This window comes from Acartia tonsa, chromosome 12 (genome assembly GCF_053477335.1).
Source record: "Acartia tonsa isolate MP-2025a chromosome 12, ASM5347733v1, whole genome shotgun sequence".
NCBI lineage: Eukaryota > Metazoa > Arthropoda > Copepoda > Calanoida > Acartiidae > Acartia > Acartia tonsa.
The window spans coordinates 21,849,042-21,868,440 of NC_137271.1; the positions used below are offsets into that span (position 1 = coordinate 21,849,042).

The 19,399-nt window shown below is 32.1% G+C and overlaps 1 protein-coding gene across 1 annotated transcript in view; it reads right to left on the reverse strand.

Annotated features, from left to right (window-relative positions):
• Positions 1-19,399, reverse strand: part of LOC145334352 (chloride intracellular channel Clic-like) — a 426,064-nt gene that overhangs the window by 223,744 nt on the left and 182,921 nt on the right. The gene's annotated exons all lie outside the window — the stretch shown is intronic.

Below are 19,399 nucleotides of genomic sequence, written 5' to 3' on the forward strand. Positions count from 1 at the left end.
GACTTATCTTATAACCCATTAAAAGCATGTTCTAGGCTATTTATCAGGGAAACGGGTATAGAATAATTTTTTAATACATAAGTTATTTCTTTTGTATTAAATTTCGCCTTTGGTAGGTTATATAAAGGGAGAGGAGGAGATATAAATATGTATGTATATTTTTAAGTTTTCTAATTATTTACAGTAAGGCTTCGAAACCGATTTATATCCGCTTGATTAGAACCAGTTCTAAGCCATGTTGTAAAAAAATCATGTATAGCATCAATTTATAGGCAATTTTCTACTAATATTAAGATAAAAATCATAAGATTAATTGCAGTTTTTTTAGACCAGGCCTCCGGAAGCTGTCTATAAAACGATGCGATAAATTATAAACAAAATTGAAATAAGTGTTCTTTTATTTTATACCATTAGATTACTATCAACCGACTACAATGCATGACTTTTATACATAAGAAAGCAAAATTGTAGAGTAGCTGGGTTTTTTTTTTAAATTGTAAAATTTGTGTGTCCAAAAAATATATTTTTGTCCTTGATTAAATTCCTGTTCACGCCCATGTCACATATAAAACCTAGAGATAGGACAATAGTGAAAAAAATATTTCCATTATTTTTGAAGATTATTTTTTTTTGGCTATAGCTTGATAATATAAGATTAGGTTATAGATTAATATAAAAATCAGACTCATTGTCCACGGCTTGTCACATTAAAATCAAAGAATGCAAAAGTAGGATAAACTTAAAATTTTTGGTGGATACATTATTACTTGGATCTTACCAGAGATTTTCATGTTCTTTAAAAAAAAGTGAAAATCGCAGCGGGCTACAATAATTAAACCACACATCCACCCCCTTAACCCTATCCCCTCCCCTCCTACTGGATAAACTGATCAATAAATGATTTCCACGTTAGCAACCTAAATTGATGACAATTTTTCTCCAGTCATGAAATTGATCTATATTCTATATCCATTTACATATTATAGCTGATCTACTGTTTATTGTTTTATAATGACGTTTATAATGGTGTTTTTACAACTACAGCTAACTTTACATTTGTACGTTTTAGCTAATACAATCTCTATATTTTATACTAGCGCCTACTTTCAGGGATGTCCAAGCTTTTTAATTTAAGGGAGGTAACATTAGGGGTTCAAGGTTTGAGGGTGTAAACACCCCCTTTCTACCCTTTGACGTCTATGGCTACGTCCCTAGTTCATTTAATTTAGAAATAGAAAAGATAAAGCCTGCTCTGTAACTATATAGTTCTAAAATATAATCAATTCTGTGATAGGTTAGCGATATCCTAACGGAAAATCAAAAACAAATTGCAATTTAAAATTTGCCATGCATAAAGTGTTTAGTAAACTTAACATCCAAGGATGAATGACAGATCTATAGTATAGATACCTATACTACCTCCCTTCCTTTTTCAATGACCTCTTTCGTCTGCTTCTAAGTTATTTTTTGCATCTTGGTTGTTTTAATATAAGCGACACCATTTGTTGATTTTCAATGACCCAATAGAAAGGTTGCACAAGGTGGTTGCGATGGGGAGATACAGTTATTTAACCCTTTCTCCCTCTAGGGTTTTACTCTAATGTAAGAATGCATGTATCTCTGTTAAAAATTTATCGTTCTTTTGTAGAACGTATAAACACTAATTTCATGTTGAGTTTTGCTGCTTAAAGTTTTTTTATTTCACCGAACAAATGCAAAACTAAACCTGATCTTAAAAACTTTAAAGCCTTATGTTTTACTGCAACTATAGATGTTATTATCTTATTTCTTAGATGTGATATAAAATCTCTAAGGGTCTTTAGGACTTAAAATGCCATATTGATAGTTTTGGGCGATTTTCTTGTAAAAATGTATGCAATGTTTAAGCCGTTTCCTCTCTTTAATCAGTATTAAGCAAAATTATAAAAGACGTAAATACCTTTTTGTCACATTATAGAGATGCTTCGATTTCAAATAAATAATAGAGTGAGGGCTGGAATCAAATCTAAAAAAAACATACTAGAACATGATAAACAAAATTGCCCTTTTGTATATTTAGATTAGTGTTTTGAAACTGCAAGTTTAAACCAAAAAAATAAGAATCAATAAGAATTTTAAGCCATAGAAAAAAAGGACGTGCCTTAAAAGATGTATATGAAGCATGATAATTTTAAAAGTTTGAAATTTAGGGACCCGTCTTAATATTTTTTTTAATACCCAGATAAAGATATAAAATGAACATAAACATAAGTTAGTCCCTTAATCGTTTATTGGACCAACCTTCTCCCCCTTTTTAAATTTTGTATTAAAAGGAAAAATTTGAAGATTTATTTTTGGGAGGGGGATATTCTAAAGCAATATCTCCTTTAGTGGTGGTGGTACCCACCCCCAAATTAGTTATAAACCTTTCCAGGACCCTATCGGTTCAGTGGTTAGCGAGAACCTTCTGTACAAACACAGAGACAGACAGACATCTTGTTACTTTATTATAAGGATAAGATATTGGGGGATTATTAATTATGATCCATTGCAATCCCAGAATTCCTTGAAATTTAAAAAAGGGATGTTTCAAATGCTTAAAAGCCATTTAAGGTAAATTACCAACATACATGTTTATTTTAAATGTTTGTGTATGCGTGTGTGTACTTTTTAAAGAGCTGTAGAAAAAAATAGAACATATTTTTTTTATAAAATGCATTTCTTAGGGCGGGCAGAAAACATTTATATATCTTTCTATTATAATTCTGGTATTATCCTCTTAGATTTTTTTTCTTCAAATTTGAGTATCCCAGCCCCCACCCCACCCCACCCCCTCCCCTGGCAGCGAACTATGAACTCTGTCCGCAGCGCTCAGCTCCCTAGCCTGCCTAGCCGCAGCGCTCGGCCCCCTTGCCTGCCTAGCCGTAGCGCTCGGCCCCCTTGCCTGCCTAGCCGCAGCGCTCGGCTCCCTAGCCTAAAACCTAACCTAACCTAAAATAGTTGTTCGTCGTTGTCAGGGGGGGGGGGGAGTTGAAAAAAAAATTCTAAGAGGATATCGCCCTAATTCTAATAGGGTAGCCTCTGTATAAGTTAGGTACGATTTTACAATTTAATTCGTAAATATTGATGTATATTTTATTTTTAATCATAATATTATTTTACTTGAATTTTATTTGTTTTTTATTTTTCCTAGTTTTTTTCTTTTCTCTCTTTCTCTCTCTCTCCCTCTCTCTCTCTCTCTCTCTCTCTCTCTCTCTCTCTCTCTCTCTATCTCTCTCTCTCTCTCTCTCTCTTTTTCTCTCTCTCTCTTTCTCTCTCTCTTTAGTTCTTTCATTCTCTATTTCGCTTTCTTTTTTTCTTTCTCTCTTTTTATATTTCTTTTTTTTTCTTTTTCATTCTCTCTATATATATCTCTATGTTTACATCTATCTTTTTTTATCTCTTCGTAAATAAATCATTTTAAAAATAATTAGAAATAACTCACGTAAAGCAAAGATTAAGTTGTAAACAAATTATAAAATTTGCCACAACCAATAAGTAGCGCAGCTACTATATACTTAGAGCATGTCTGTACGTCCGTCTGTCGGTCAGTTGAATAAGTTTATCTGACCGACTTAAGTGTTAATCAACAAATCTAAAACTTCAACATTGATTGCCAAAAGCCTTGTTTATTTTAAGATAATAAGTATCATTGTTGTGCTAATATCGGACATAATTATCCTTTTTTACATATCGTACAATTGCATTTTTTCGTGTTAACAACAATATAACATATAACATCTCACTGTGGGCTACAATTGAATCAAGACAAAAGTAAGTGCCGAGCCCTGGGACCTATGTAGGGTGAAAATAGACATAAATCCTTGACGATTCCAGGTGGAGACAAAATATTTTAGCGGGGTCTTTTGGTTTTTTTTCAATTTAAAGTTCTGAAAAAAAATTTAAAAAAATATGAAAATCTTTAATAAAAAACAAACAAAAAATAATTTTCAATATTTTTTTTTTCTAAAAGATACAAACAACTTATATAAATACTATAAGCTTAAAAAAATCACAATTTTCAAATTTAGACTTTCAATATAAAGATTTGTAGAAAAAACCTAACAACAAATTCTAACATATTTCTGATCAACATAGCAATAAAACGTCTTTTGCAAAATCTTTATCATCAAAAATAAATAGCACTTACTAAAGACTTTTTTTCATTTAAACTTATACTTTTCACATTATTTAACTTTAAAGATTGATTTTTTCTAAAAGAAAGGTTGCGTGATTTTTTATTCATAATTAATTGCCTAATTTTGAGATTCAGATAAAAAACTTTACTACTTTGTATTAATGGATAATCTTCTAGCAGCGGCTACGCCTCTAGAGGCATATGAGGCCCTTGGGTTGGGGGGGAAGTCGAACCCACCTTACAATTACAGTTTTTTTTAATGAATAAGTCAAAAACATTTATTTTGGAGAGTTAATTCTGATGGGATAGTGGTGGTACCCTTTCCTAAAATAGTAATAAACCTTACCAGGACATATAAGAAGCTACCATGCAAAGGAGAACCATATTGGTTCAGTGGTTAGTGAGATCCCTTGGTGCACAAAGACTCACATAGAACGTGTTACTTTATTATAAAGATACATATATACACAGAAACTCTACAATCAGAGTATGTCTGTTTGTTCATCTGTCTGTATAAAAACATTACAGAATATATTTATTTGGTACTAGCGGCTTCGCCCCTAGAGGCCTTTAGGGGCACTTGAGAGGGGAAGAAGTGGTTGAATTCTACAACTAGATTTTTATTTTAGACTTAAAAAGAAAAAGTTATTTTTTGTGTGTGAAATGGGGTCCTTTTTTAGGGGTTGATTTTTCCTAGGATGGTGGAGGTACCCTCCCAAAATAAGTTATAAACCTTCCAAGAACCAATGAGAAGCTACATAGAAAAAAAAGAACCATTGATCATTTTTAATTACTATTCAGGGATCTAAAGGGACAAGACAATGACCGCTAAATTGATTTACATTCCCAAGTATGATACATGGATAACCCTTCTGTATGTTTTAGTTAATGGTTGAAATGTTGGGCACTTAATTTAATAATCCAACCAAACAAAACAGGTCCCCTAAGTAGTTAAGCCAACGAATAACAAATTCCTATATTAAACTATGGGGACTAGTCTAATAAACAGCCAATTGTCCCATCTTGCTCTGATTAATATATTTTTGTATCTGTATGTTACACTTGCTATTTTCTTTATTTGTATTCTTTTAAACTTAAGAGCTTCACTAATTATGGATGTTGTCTTTTTCCCTTGTTAAATCCAATTACCTAATTCTGGATATTCTTTGAGGTTGATAATTACAATTATATTTTATTAAATGGAAAAAGAACAATTTAATCATAATTCAAGATAAAAATTATTTTATCACTAGTGGTTTTGCCCCTAGAGGCATCTAGGGGCCCTTGACAAGTGGGGGGAAGTTGACCTCTCCCCTACTTTCAGTTTTAGTATGTAAAAGAAAAAGTTTTTTTTTTAAATGTTGGGTAGGAACTAATTTTTTCTAAACTCAAAACTTCTCAGGACCATGAAAAACTTGAACCAAGAAGAACTATATCAGTTAAGCGGTTACAAAGAATCTTCGGTACCGACAGACACCCTCACACACACACACACACACACACAAACAGACAGACACAGAAACTGTTACTTTTATATAAGGATTAATAGACACTAAACTACTCCCAAATATGTTGATCCTATTATCAGTCTAAAAGATAGGTCAATAAAGAAGAACCAAATTGGTCCAGCGGTTAGCAAGAACTTTAGGCACAGACAGAAAAAACACACGGACATCCTATCTTTTTTATACAGGGATATTACTTTTAAATGATAGGAAAATTTTTTTTACCAGATGATATTTCTCTTCCTGCTTTAAAGCACTATTTATGATCCAAAATAGATTGATGTCTGTTTGTCCATCTTTCTGGTGCTTAAGAACTGATATGGTTCTTTTTTTACTTTACTATGTAGCTTCTCATTGGTCCTTGGAAGGTTTATAACTTTTTTTGAGAAAGAGAAGAGAAATCGCCCCTTAAAAAAGGACCACAACACACAAAAAAAACCTTTTTCTTTTTAAGCCTAAAATAAAAATATAGTTGTTGAATTCAACCCCTTTTTCACCTCTTAAGTGCCCCTAAAGGCCTCTAAGGGCGTAGACGCTATAGCAAAATAAATATATTCTGTAATGTTTTTATACAGACAGATGAACAAACAGACATACTCTGATTGTAGAGTTTCTGTGTATATATGTATCTTTATAATAAAGTAACACGTTCTATGTGAGTCTTTGTGCACCAAGGGATCTCACTAACCACTGAACCAATATGGTTCTCCTTTACATGGTAGCTTCTTATATGTCCTGGTAAGGTTTATTACTATTTTAGGAAAGGGTACCACCACTATCTCAAGAGAATTAACTCTCCAAAATAAATGTTTTTGACTTATTCATTAAAAAAAACTGTAATTGTAAGGTGGGTTCGACTTCCCCCCCAACCCAAGGGCCTCATATGCCTCTAGAGGCGTAGCCGCTGCTAGAAGATTATCCATTAATACAAAGTAGTAAAGTTTTTTATCTGAATCTCAAAATTAGGCAATTATTTATGAATAAAAAAATCACGCAACCTTTCTTTTAGAAAAAATCAATCTTTAAAGTTAAATAATGTGAAAAGTATAAGTTTAAATGAAAAAAAGTCTTTATTAAGTGCTATTTATTTTTGATGATAAAGATTTTGCAAAAGACGTTTTATTGCTATGTTGATCAGAAATATATTAGAATTTGTTGTTAGGTTTTTTCTACAAATCTTTATATTGAAAGTCTAAATTTGAAAATTGTGATTTTTTTAAAGCTTATAGTATTTATATAAGTTGTTTGTATCTTTTAGTAAAAAAAAATATTGAAAATTATTTTTTGTTTGTTTTTTATTAAAGATTTTCATATTTTTTTCTATTTTTTTTCAGAACTTTAAATTGAAAAAAAACCAAAAGACCCCGCTAAAATATTTTGTCTCCACCTGGAATCATCAAGAATTAATGTCTATTTTCACCCTACATAGGTCCCAGGGCTCGGCACTTACTTTTGTCTTGATTCAATTGTAGCCCACAGTGATCTATCTATCTATCTATCTATCTATCTATCTATCTATCTATCTATCTATCTATCTATCTATCTATCTATCTATCTATCTATCTATCTATCTATCTATCTATCTATCTATCTATCTATCTATCTATCTATCTATCTATCTATCTATCTATCTATCTATCTATCTATCTATCTATCTATCTATCTATCTATCTATCTATCTATCTATCTATCTATCTATCTATCTATCTATCTATCTATCTATCTATCTATCTATCTATCTATCTATCTATCTATCTATCTATCTATCTATCTATCTATCTATCTATCTATCTATCTATCTATCTATCTATCTATCTATCTATCTATCTATCTATCTATCTATCTATCTATCTTTTATTTCAGAGAAGAGATGAAATATTCGACGCTGCCAACAAACAATAAAAAATGTGCGACTAATGGACAGCCCAACAAAAAATCACTGGAGTTGGAGGAATACGCGCGTCAGTATGAAACATTTCATATTCATAGGAAATTAGGCTTTCAAATTTTAAAAAATTGTCAGGGAGTTATGGATAAGACAATTAACTATTAAATATTTCTCTTTAAAAAGGTAAGTTTTTAAATCCTTTTTTTATGAAGATACTCAATAAGTCAATATGCATACAATAAGTCAATATGTCAATTGTATACATAGGAATATTTAAGAAAAAATTGCAAACGTCGTAGTTTCTTTTTTGATAACTAAAATTTTTAAAGTTAATTGCTATCATTCATCAAAATAAAAGTATATAATTTATTTTTAAACATGGATGACATCCATACAAAGCGAAATACACAAATAATAAAAAGATTTTTAAATTCAAATTTTAGTTTAACAGTGCTTAAAATAATTAAAATAACAAGGGTAGTCCATAAGTAGCGCAGTAACAATATATCAAAAATTTATGAATGCAGCAGAGAACAGTAAACTGTAATAAACGAGAGTAGGGCTCTATTTCAATTATTAGTGAGGTCCTACCCCAAACGTAAGAGTCCCAAACGTCAGAGTGGACAAACGCAAGAGTCCCAAACGCAAGAGTCCCAAACGTCAGAGTGGACAAACGTCAGAGTGGGACAAACGTCGGAGTGGACAAACGTCAGAGTGGACATTGCTTAAGTAAAACATCAGAGTCTATGCTATTTTAATTATAACCTAACCTAATCATAAAGAAAATGACTCTGGCTGCAGCACTCAGCACCCTGGCCTACCTAGCCGCAGCGCTCGGCCCCCTAGCCTGCCTAGCCGCGGGCGCTCGGCCCCCTAGCCTATAACCTAACCTAACCTAATCATAAAGAAAATGACTCTGGCTGCAGCACTCAGCACCCTAGCCTACCTAGCCGCAGCGCTCGGCCCCCTAGCCTGCCTAGCCGCGGGCGCTCGGCCCCCTAGCCTATAACCTAACCTAACCTAATTATATGGTAATGATTATAAAATCGAGACTCATACGTTTTACTTATAAAATGTCCACTCTGACGTTTGTCCCAAAAATCCTGCGTTTGTCCACTCTGACGTTTGTCCCACTCTGACGTTTGTCCCACTCTGACGTTTGGGACTCTTGCGTTTGTCCACTCTGATGTTTTTCCACTCTGACGTTTGGGACTCTTACGTTTGTCGTGGAACCATTAGTGATAGTAGGACAATTGGGCAGTAAAACGTACAGACATGCCCTAGTTATAATGTAGCTTCGTTACTAAAAAAGATTATTGTATTACAAAATATCTACATGTCGTACTAAAGGTTAGGTGTTTTGCCCTTTTAGCAATTTTTTTTCAAGTATACAATAGCAGAATCAAAAATAAGCACAATTTTGGCAATGACTGTATAAGTAGGTATATATTATAATCCAGACAACTACCTAGCCCAAGTAATGGGGTCATTTTTCGTCTGCTAGCAAATTGCTTTCTGCTCTTAGTGAATTGGCTGTGTTAATATTTCCGGCGCTATTGGCTGATATTTAAAGAAGTAATTTAAAGTGTGCAAAGGGAACGCCAACCCATGGTTGGAGTTACATATAGCTCGTGCCCCCTCTATTATTTTACTTATATTATGGCCAAAAGAAAACCAGCAATAAGAAGCTGTACCTTATTTAATCCACAGAGAATATAAATTTGAAATTTATTATACCCCTCCCCCCCTCCCTTTGGCAAATATCTGTACATGCCACTTTATCAAAACTTTTTAACATTCGCTAAAAATGCTTTGTACTCTATTTGTATTTTATTTCTAAAAAAATGCTCTTATTTGTGCGAATTCGAGGGCACGTCTGCAAAAAGTTTGCTGATTATTAACCGCAATTTTCCCCCATTAGTTGTCTACCTGGGATACAGGGACCCGTACCCGCTAGTGGATATATAAAACACGTGGATATATTGACAGGGGAAAATTATCGCCAAATTAGGCTAGTTTGTTCATCCAAGAGGGGAAGGAATAGGGTAAAGAAGTTGATCGTTATTTTAGCCCACTGCGAGTTTCACTTTATTAGAGAACATGCAAATCTGGTATGACTTTCCAGTAATAATAAATCTATTACCCTATTAGTCAGAAAAACAGTCACGAATGCGTTGGATTAATATTAGGGATACAAGGATATGGTAATAATGGATGATAATTCTTGATCCTCCCCCAATTCTTGTGCGTAAAATTGGTGAAGTTTAATCTAAAGTCAAGAAAACAAAACATTATTATAACCGGTTCTACCCCCTCCCTTATTCTCTTCCCGCCTTTCAGTTTAGAAGGGGGGTGACGCAAATTTCAGATCCAAGATATATTTCGCGATTTGAATAAAAATTATCTTTATATTATAGCGAATTGCAAGCATCGCTTTTATCTTTTGAAGAAAAATCAGCGAAAAACGAGATCTGAAATTTGCGTCACCCTGCCAACATGACGCAAGACGCATGACCGCTACGACCGTGGCAATATTTTAAACCCAATCGTAAAATTCTGCATTAGGTATCTATTTCTATCTTTATATTTTTTTTAAAAAAAATAGTGTCTAAGTTTATTCGAAGATTAAAATATAGTATGAAACCATCACTTAAATATAAAAGAAATATTCTAACACCATCCTCGGGATTACGTAAAGCTTACCTTATTAGTTTTTAAAATCATAAGCTTCAGACAAAAAAAGATAATACTTTTTTATAATATTTAGAACATAACGTTATTCTGATAATGATATTATAAATAGAGTCTTATGTTTATATGATAACAGCATAGAAATATTTACATGGAGGTGTTAAGGAGTTTTCAGAATTTCTTTATAAGTAATTAAAAGCCCGAATTTTTGTGAATGATTTTTTTGCTAACCCCAACAACTAATGATGGGAAAATACAAAATCCTCGATACCATAGCTGCCAAATTTTGAATTGATTTTCCAGTATTTCTTTAAAAACAATGAATAACCGCTGGATTGGAACCGGTTCTCAGCCATGCTGAATGATTATGTATAGCTTGTTATTACAGACAATTTTCCACGAATATTAAAATAAAATCATAATATTAGTAACAGTTTTGTTAGCCCGGGTCTTCGGCTCTCGGGTCTAATAAATCCCTGCTCAGTTTGGGGAATTATTTGGGGAAAATGTGTGTAGTTTTGCAACCATGGGCCGAAGATTTAAGTTTTCTCATAATTAATATTGCATCAAACATTCATTTTATACCCAAATCTATTTCTTAGAAACTTTTGCCTTCAATTTAGCACAAAAAATATTTCTTTTAGTAAACTTTGTTATGGTAAATCCTTCAATTGTTTTTAAACCATTTATGAGGATTCCTGTGAAAAGAAAACATGCCTTTTGTAGGTTACAATTATTGTTGGCAAAGTTTGGACACTGACTGCCAGTTTGTACCACCATTATATATCACCAAGCAAACGTATAAGAGAGCGTGTTTGAATAATGTGGGTACTAGTGTAATTTACAGTCCAATCTTCTTTACTTCCTAACTTTTATTTTCTTATGACAAATATATGAAAATATTTAGATCAGGTGCAGTTTATGTAGAAAAGTTTCTAGAATAGATCATCTCGAAAAATAAATCATTTTTAAAGATAACTAGTGGCCAAACGGCTGAAATTAACCGCCAAAAAAGGCCGGGAAATAATCTGGAATAGCCATTACTCAATAATGCACATTTATCTCGCAGAGTTTAAAAATGCGCGAAAATACTTTCCATCATTAAAGGCCTTCTTACGCCGCTTATAGCTATGTTAGGGCAAAACATGTATGTTTGAAGATAATCGATTTCGGAAACATTTTTCCGTGAACTGCACAAGATCTAAATATTCATATTTTTCCTAGATTGATTAAGTTGAAAACATCCTAAAAGCTACTCAATGATCAACACACAAGAAATTTACAAATTTGCTCAACAAGAATTATTATGTCCATAAGTAGCGCAGCAATTTGAAGCAATAAACTGGAATACGTTTCCAGCATGGCTTCGAAACCGATTGATATCAGGTGGATTAGAACCTGTTCTCAGCCATACTGAAAAATCATGTATAACATCGAATTACAGTAAAACTTTTTAAACAGAACATTAATTATTCATGAAGTTACAATTGTTATTATCAGGCAATGTCAATTAATCTACAACACTTTCATCCCCCAACAATAGCCAAATTTTTAAATTGACTTTTTATCAATCTTAATATACAATGAACAAGAAAAAAATATAAAAATACAGGAAAAAGATTTTTAACAATGCTCACATCCGTTTTTGATTCTTATCTTAAAGATCATTTAGACTAAAGCTATTAAATACTATTTATGACAGGGATGGAGGGGGCAATTGTAGATAAGTTGATGTACATCCTCAATGACTATAAACAAAATTACCCATTCTGTAGATTTCAATTAGTGGTTGAAAATTTTGGACACTCAACTCTAATGAAACCAACCAATCGAAATTCGATAAAAGTCCCCAAAGTTGTTGAGCTGACGAATAAGAAAACCGTATTATAAAACTTTGGGGCCTAGTGTATTAAACAGCCGCTTGTCCCCTACCTCCCTTTGTAAATTATACTTGTATTAAAGTTCAAAAAGAAATAAATCCTTGTTTTTTAAATAAAATAAATTTTATTTGGCAAATTTTTAATTAATTATTTTCTGTGACTTTAACGGTTGCATGAACGGGTATCGTTTACTCAAAAATTACCAGAGATATTTGGATAAGACAATGCAATGGTAGATAGATAATATGTAAAATTCTGCTTTTGGCCACTTAAAAGTCAAAGCCTATTTGAGGTGCTTTTAATTAATGAGAGGGGGTTGTTATATTCTGCTTTTGGCCACATAAAATTCAAAGCTTATTTGAGGTGATTTTAATTAATGAGAGGGGGTTGTAGAGTTTAAAGGGCATAATCACCCTTGTTACCCTGTAAATTTAAAATCAAATTAAAATGATAGATTTAGATAGAAATACTGACAGATTCAGATACAGATGGACTTATAGATAGAAAGAAAGACAGATAGACTGACAGACAGAAAGATGTACTTACAGGTATAATTTATACATACAGAAAAACAGACAAACAAGGCCTTGTCTTTTAATATTTTCTGCTATTTAAAATTTATATATCATCTCCTGTTAATAAATTGAAATGTGCTTTAAAATGACTAAATTCCAACTTAATAATTCAGCCCATATACAATATACACATATTTCCCCCATATTTTCGCTCTAAAACACGTACATACACACACACACACACACACACACAAACACACACACACACACACACAAAAGTTCACATATTCTGTGTGACTTTTCAAGGCAAAATTTCACAACCCATCTCTCTCTCTCTCTCTCTCTCTCTCTCTCTCTCTTCTTTTTCCATCTCTCTTTCTCTCTTTGTTGTGTGTCGTCCTAATGGTGGTTATTTGATATTATGAGCGGAAACTGCAAAAACTCTTGCATCCTTTATGCCCCGTCAGGGATTCAGGCATACGACAATGGATGATAAATTAATATTGGCAGGATTATTTGGGGGAAGAAAGGGTTGTTGATGCAGGGAAAGGACAATGGATTTTAAATTAATCTTCAACCTATTCTAAAATGTAGAATATTTCATTTAAAATATTGGCAGCAAAGTTTTAAGATAAATTTTTAAGATAAGTGTATTTAATATCTGCATATTTAACTAACGGTTAAGCCCCCACAGGAGAGGACTCTAGGGACACTTTAGAGAATGTGGGATGATGTAATTCGACCCTTCACTTTTAATTTATGTTTAAAAAGGGGAAAAATGTTATTATTTTTTTTTGGGGGGGGGGGATGTGTTATTTTTTTCTAGACGCGATTTTTCTTGAAAGGATTGAGATATATTCCCCCATAATAATAGTTAAAAACCTTTCCCTGTACCTATAACAAGATTCACTATAAATTAGAATCATATCGGTTAGCGAGATCCTTCGCTCCAGACAAAAAAAGGCTTACTTCTTTATGCAATAGTATAGATATTGATAACAACTACTAGAGGCAGAGTTATTAAATGGAAGTTAGAATTTCCATTTCCCTAAATTCCTGAGAATAACATTAAGTGTCAAGGGACACGTTTTTACACATAAAAGCCAAATATTAATTAAATATGAGCAAATTTTCAAATATCAATGCACTCGCCCCTAGCTTTTAGGTTTTTTTTCTAGGCAATATCAATTTAGAAAGTTGGCTATATACCGCAAATAGTATTAAACCTGCCCTAAAAGCAAATCATAGGTTTACAGATTTACTCTTTTTAATTTACTCCTGCGCCCCTAACAATAAAGGGCCCTGTTTCTGAGATTGAAGGATTTAGCATAAAACATCCTCATACTTAAATCTAAATTTGAAATAGCCTAAAACCATCCTGGGACTACTATGTTCCCTGAATAGGAGATCCTAATACAAAGGTTCTGTAGTTATTGAAATCTTAAATGCTTAAATCTGTTTATTATTCTTGTTCCCAAAGTCCTATAATAACGTTTTCTTATTTGTTGGATGCTCACCTTTGGCGACTTTTATTAAATTTTGATTGGTTGGTTAATTTAGTTGCGTGTCCTAACGTTTCAATCACTAATTGTAAACTACAGAAGGGCTAATTTTGTGTATCATCATTGGGGATGTACATTAATTTATCGGCCATGTTTTATCACTTAAATTCCAGGGTATACAGTCTACAGTGCCCACCCAATTTTAATTATTCTCTTATTTTCCCTAATTTCAACTATAACAGAAAAATCCGGGTATAGTCCCCTTCGTACCATCACAGTAGCTTTTCTCCTATTTCTAGCCCCTGCAGGGGGCTCTAACCCTGCGGGGACAATTACAAAACCCTGTGGGGCAATCACCTAACCCATTATAACCTAACCTAACCTAACCTAAAATAATCTATAAAAAGCCATTTTAAAAATACAACAAATCGCCCCTTATGGGGCGATGTTACGAAAGGGACTATTCCCAAAAATTATAATATTAATATTAATTACTAAAATGATTGCTTTAAATCTGTTTTTATTTTGCTACTCATGGACAAAATTTGTGCTTGTTTTTTGAATTTTTTAAATATTTATCTTTTAATCCGAAATAGTCGTTTAAAAAATAATTTTAAAGGTCTTTGGCAGTGCTACTCTATATCTACACAATATGTCCGTACTGCCGTCACTACGTTAACTTGTGAAGCTTTCCTAAAATAAGGAACTCAAATGGTTATATTAACTGACAAACATACACAAATCTTAATGCTTTACATAATACTGGTGGCTATGCTCCTAGAGTCCTCCTTTTTCTATTTTAGTTGAAAAAAAGAAAAGTAAATCAAAATTGGTGTGGAAGGGGGGGGGGTGTTTCTATGTAAATAAACCTTCTCCGGATCTATAGGAAGCTACACCGTAAAGAAGAACCATGGTCTATCGATCTTAAGCTACAGATAAACAGACAGATATCCTGTTACTTTTATATCAGAGAAAATATTTTAGATTTTTCTATCAAGCTGCGCTAATTATGAATTTAGATTGTTCTTGTTAAAAAATATAGACTAGTTTCTTATAACCTTAACCATCAAATGTTAACATATATGTTACCATGTATAGTTGCTTAGAAAGACAGTACATGCCACTTTTTTTTAAATTTCCGAAATGATTTATTAATTATAAAAGTAATTGTATATGTGTTTGTATGAGTGGGTATGTCTGCAAAATAGCCACAAACCCTCCCAGGATCAATTTAGAGATGAAACTTTCCTGATTTTTTTCAACATTTCGGTTGAGTGGTTTCTTGAATAGGCACACATAAGACGGACAATAGCATATCCTAATTATAGGATACCTACGCTGCTAAAATAAGAATTAAAAAGACGTACAGGATCTATGTGATATTATACATTCTGACAGATGGACGTACTGACATGCCATAATCATAGTTTTTTTTGCTACTAAAAATAGATAAATGTACAGTCTTTTCATGTAAGACTCACTACTAGCTGTGTGTGTGTGTGTGGGTGTGTGTGTGTGTGTGTGTGTGCAGAGCGAGTATATTATAGGAAATCTGACATTAACAGACCAAGATATCAATGCGAACGGAAATTTGTGTAATATCTTGAATCTGGTATTTTTCACGTATGTAACAAAGATGCTCTACAACTACGAACTTTGATGAACTCTAGTTATGATAAACAAATTTACCCCTTCTATATTTAAAATATATTATTGAAAACTTTATAAAACTTTTGGAATCAAAATACTTTACGGTTCAATGTCTTCTTCTTTCTTAAGAAAAATATCTTAGAGTAAAATCCTAGATATATTCATTTGAATAATTTCTGATTTTGCTCCAAATCTTGTCACCGGAAACGTAGATATATAAAGATGGTTAATAACCATACAAAATTATAAATAGATAGATAAATAAAGAGATATATGGATAAAGATAGAGAAAAAGATAGACAAATATAGAAATACACACAGACAAGAAGGGAGACAGACAGATAGATAGATAGATGGATAGATAGATGGAAAGATAGATGGATAGATAGATGGATAGAAAGGTGGACAGATAAATGGACAGATAGATGGATAGATAGGTGGCAGATAGATGGATAGATAGATGGATAGATAGATTGAGAGATAGATGGAGAAATAGATTGATAGATAGATGGATAGATAGATGGAAAGATAGATGGATAGAACGATGGATAGAAAGATGGATAGATAGATGGATAGAAAGTTGGACAGATAGATGGATAGATAGATTGATAGATGGATGGATAGATAGATAGATTGATATATTGATAGATGGATAGATAGATTAATAGATGGATAGATATATAGATGGATAGATATATGGAGAGATAGATGGATATATAGATTGATAGATAGATGGATAGAAAGATGGACAGATAAATGGATAGAAAAGTGACCAGATAGATGGATAGATAGATGGATAGATAAATGGATAGATAGATTGATAGATGGATAGATATATAGGTGGCAGATAGATGGATAGATAGATGGATAAATAGATTGATAGATGGATAGATAGATAGATAGATGTATAGGTAGAAAAACTAAACATTTTGTTAACACAAATATATAAGATATGATTAACAAATAGTCATAATAGATGGATTGATAGATAGATGGATAGAAGGATAGATAGATAGATGGATATATAGACAGATAAATTGATGGACAGATAGATAGATAGATTAATATGATAAACAAATATATGTCAAACGTAAGGGAAAATGTATGGGAGCAAACTATATTAGCCGACGTTTCTTTCAAACAACCAAAATTCTGTAATTCTGAGAACAAATATAATAAAAAAAGCAGACAAAATTAAAAGCTATCAAAATGTTTATTAATAAAAACAATTAAGTATTATAAAGAAACATTATTATGCTTCTAGTTTTTAAAAGATATTATGAAATATTAAAAACTTTGTAAGACCTAACTATCACTATTGGGTGTTGGATTATTTTTACTGATAATACCTTATGTATCTGAGATTTGATTCTTTCATATTTATTGTTTGAACACCTATTATCTAACATTAGAAGGAAAAGTCATGGAGAGAAAAGACTATGACACATAAATAAATCTACAACCCTTTCTTTTTCTCTTAATTACAGCCTTATTGTGCACATAAGAATTGGAGTATAGATTAAAATATAATTCATTGTCCTATCCCTGCATCCCTGACTGAGGGGAAATGGTTGATTATGATTTATTGGCAAATTTTGGTGGTTAGTAGAACATAATACTTCAACACGTATTAAACTTCTTTTGGGGTTTTCTTACTATACTTTACTAGTAATTTTTAGTGAGAAAAGTCTGTGATTGTTTAAGTTATATTTTTAAATCCATATCCTATTATATAAAGTAGTACGCGTTTTTTGTCAGTCCTTAAGGATCTCGCTAACCGCTTGACCGATATTGTTCTCCTTTACAGTGAAGCTTCTTATAGGTCCTGGGATGGTTTTAAACTATTTTTGAAGAGGGTGTCTTCATCCCCTTCGCCCTAAAAATATTTTTAAATTCTTTTGATACTCTAATTTAAAATGGGATGAGGTCGACTTTTCCTTCTCCTACCAGTGCCCCTAGAGGCTCCTAGGGGCGTAACCGCGTAATGTATCCCTCAATAATTCTATTATATTTGGTTTAAATTTTGAATGTCATTTCCATATTTCTAAAAAAAAATAGGTAGTACCATTAAGGGTCTTTTTCATTTTATCTTGAAATGCAGCTTCGATTTGAACCATATTGTTAAGTTTACTCTTAGTTAAAAAAAAAACTTAATTTAAAGTAATCTAAAGTATTATTACTCTAAGTAGTTATATTTGTATTTTTAAAAAGCGAAGCTTTTCTATAATTAGGGTCGGTCCGTCCGTCCGTCCGTCCGTCCGTCACAGAGAGTTAGCTCTTTTCATTAATTTTAACATGTTAGAATTGTCCTATCGATTCCAAACTTTGCATGATGATTCCTATAGTAGTTAGGTACAATTTAGAAAGCGTAGCAACTCTATAAACAATACCAGAATGTCCGTACGTCCATTTTAAACATGTCGATTTTTAACTTTTTTGACAACAAATTTTTATATGTTAAAATTATCCGATTCTTCTGATTTTTTGAAAACAGATTCCTATTACAACAAGGTACAATGTTATAAGCGAAGCATCTCTATAAACAAGTCTTAAAAATGTAAGTATGTCCTTAAACAGTATCATCTATTTATGCAGTTTTGCAACAATTTTTCTTAAAATATTGTTTGTACTGATGCATTAATATTCTGCTAATTCAGTTCTGACAAACTACAAGTGTTAATGTTCGTTTGTCCTTCCATTTCAGAGCTTCACTTTTAGGGATGTTGTCATCCTTGTTTTTAAATTCTTTGTTAGATAATAGTGTAATAAAAAAAAATTCTTATGTCAACTATAAGTAATTAGGAGTCATTTCAATATTCAATATTAGGAATGACAAGTCGATAAAATATCACCAATTACCTTTTTTATTTATTGCCATTTTATTCTAAGTAATGCCAACAGTTTTGAAAGGGCAGATTCAATGAAAGTACCCCTTTTTTGAAAACTGCTAGCGCCATCCTTTGCATGCAACTAATGTCCTGAATTTCTTACAGTTCACCATAGAGTGTGATAAAAAGAGTAGAAAAATAAAAGCATAAAGTACATTATAAAAGAGTAGAAAATTATTCAAAAGCTATTTTCTATTGCTATCAAAAAGTCAGTAATAAGGCAACTATTAATCATTTTCTTTCCAATTGTTGTGTTATGTTAACTAAACTTCAGCTTTTAACTTTCAAAGAGAAGAAATGGTTGTAGATTAATTCATTTATTATTGTCTTTTTTTTTTTGCAAATAATGTTTCAGCAATTTCCAACCTATAGAATAGCTACTCATTAATCATTTGAAATTACAATGTTCTACTCTTAGTTATGAACTAAATGCAATAACCAGGATGAAAAGGTATAAAAAATTATGATAAGAATAATTGTAAAATATCTGTTCAATGTTTTCATTAAAAAAAGTTTAATATACAAAATTAAATTACATAAAATAGCAAAGACATCTTTGTCTTTAAGTCATGCAGAATACAAAATTTTGGATAATATGTTGTAAATGAATAAAAAAATTTACCTCTGACATTTTAGATTTTAGAGCAAATAGCAAAAAAACTGCCCAGGATCTCTTAAGGCATCACTGAAAAGGAGAACTCTAATGATTAATTTAATAGTGCTT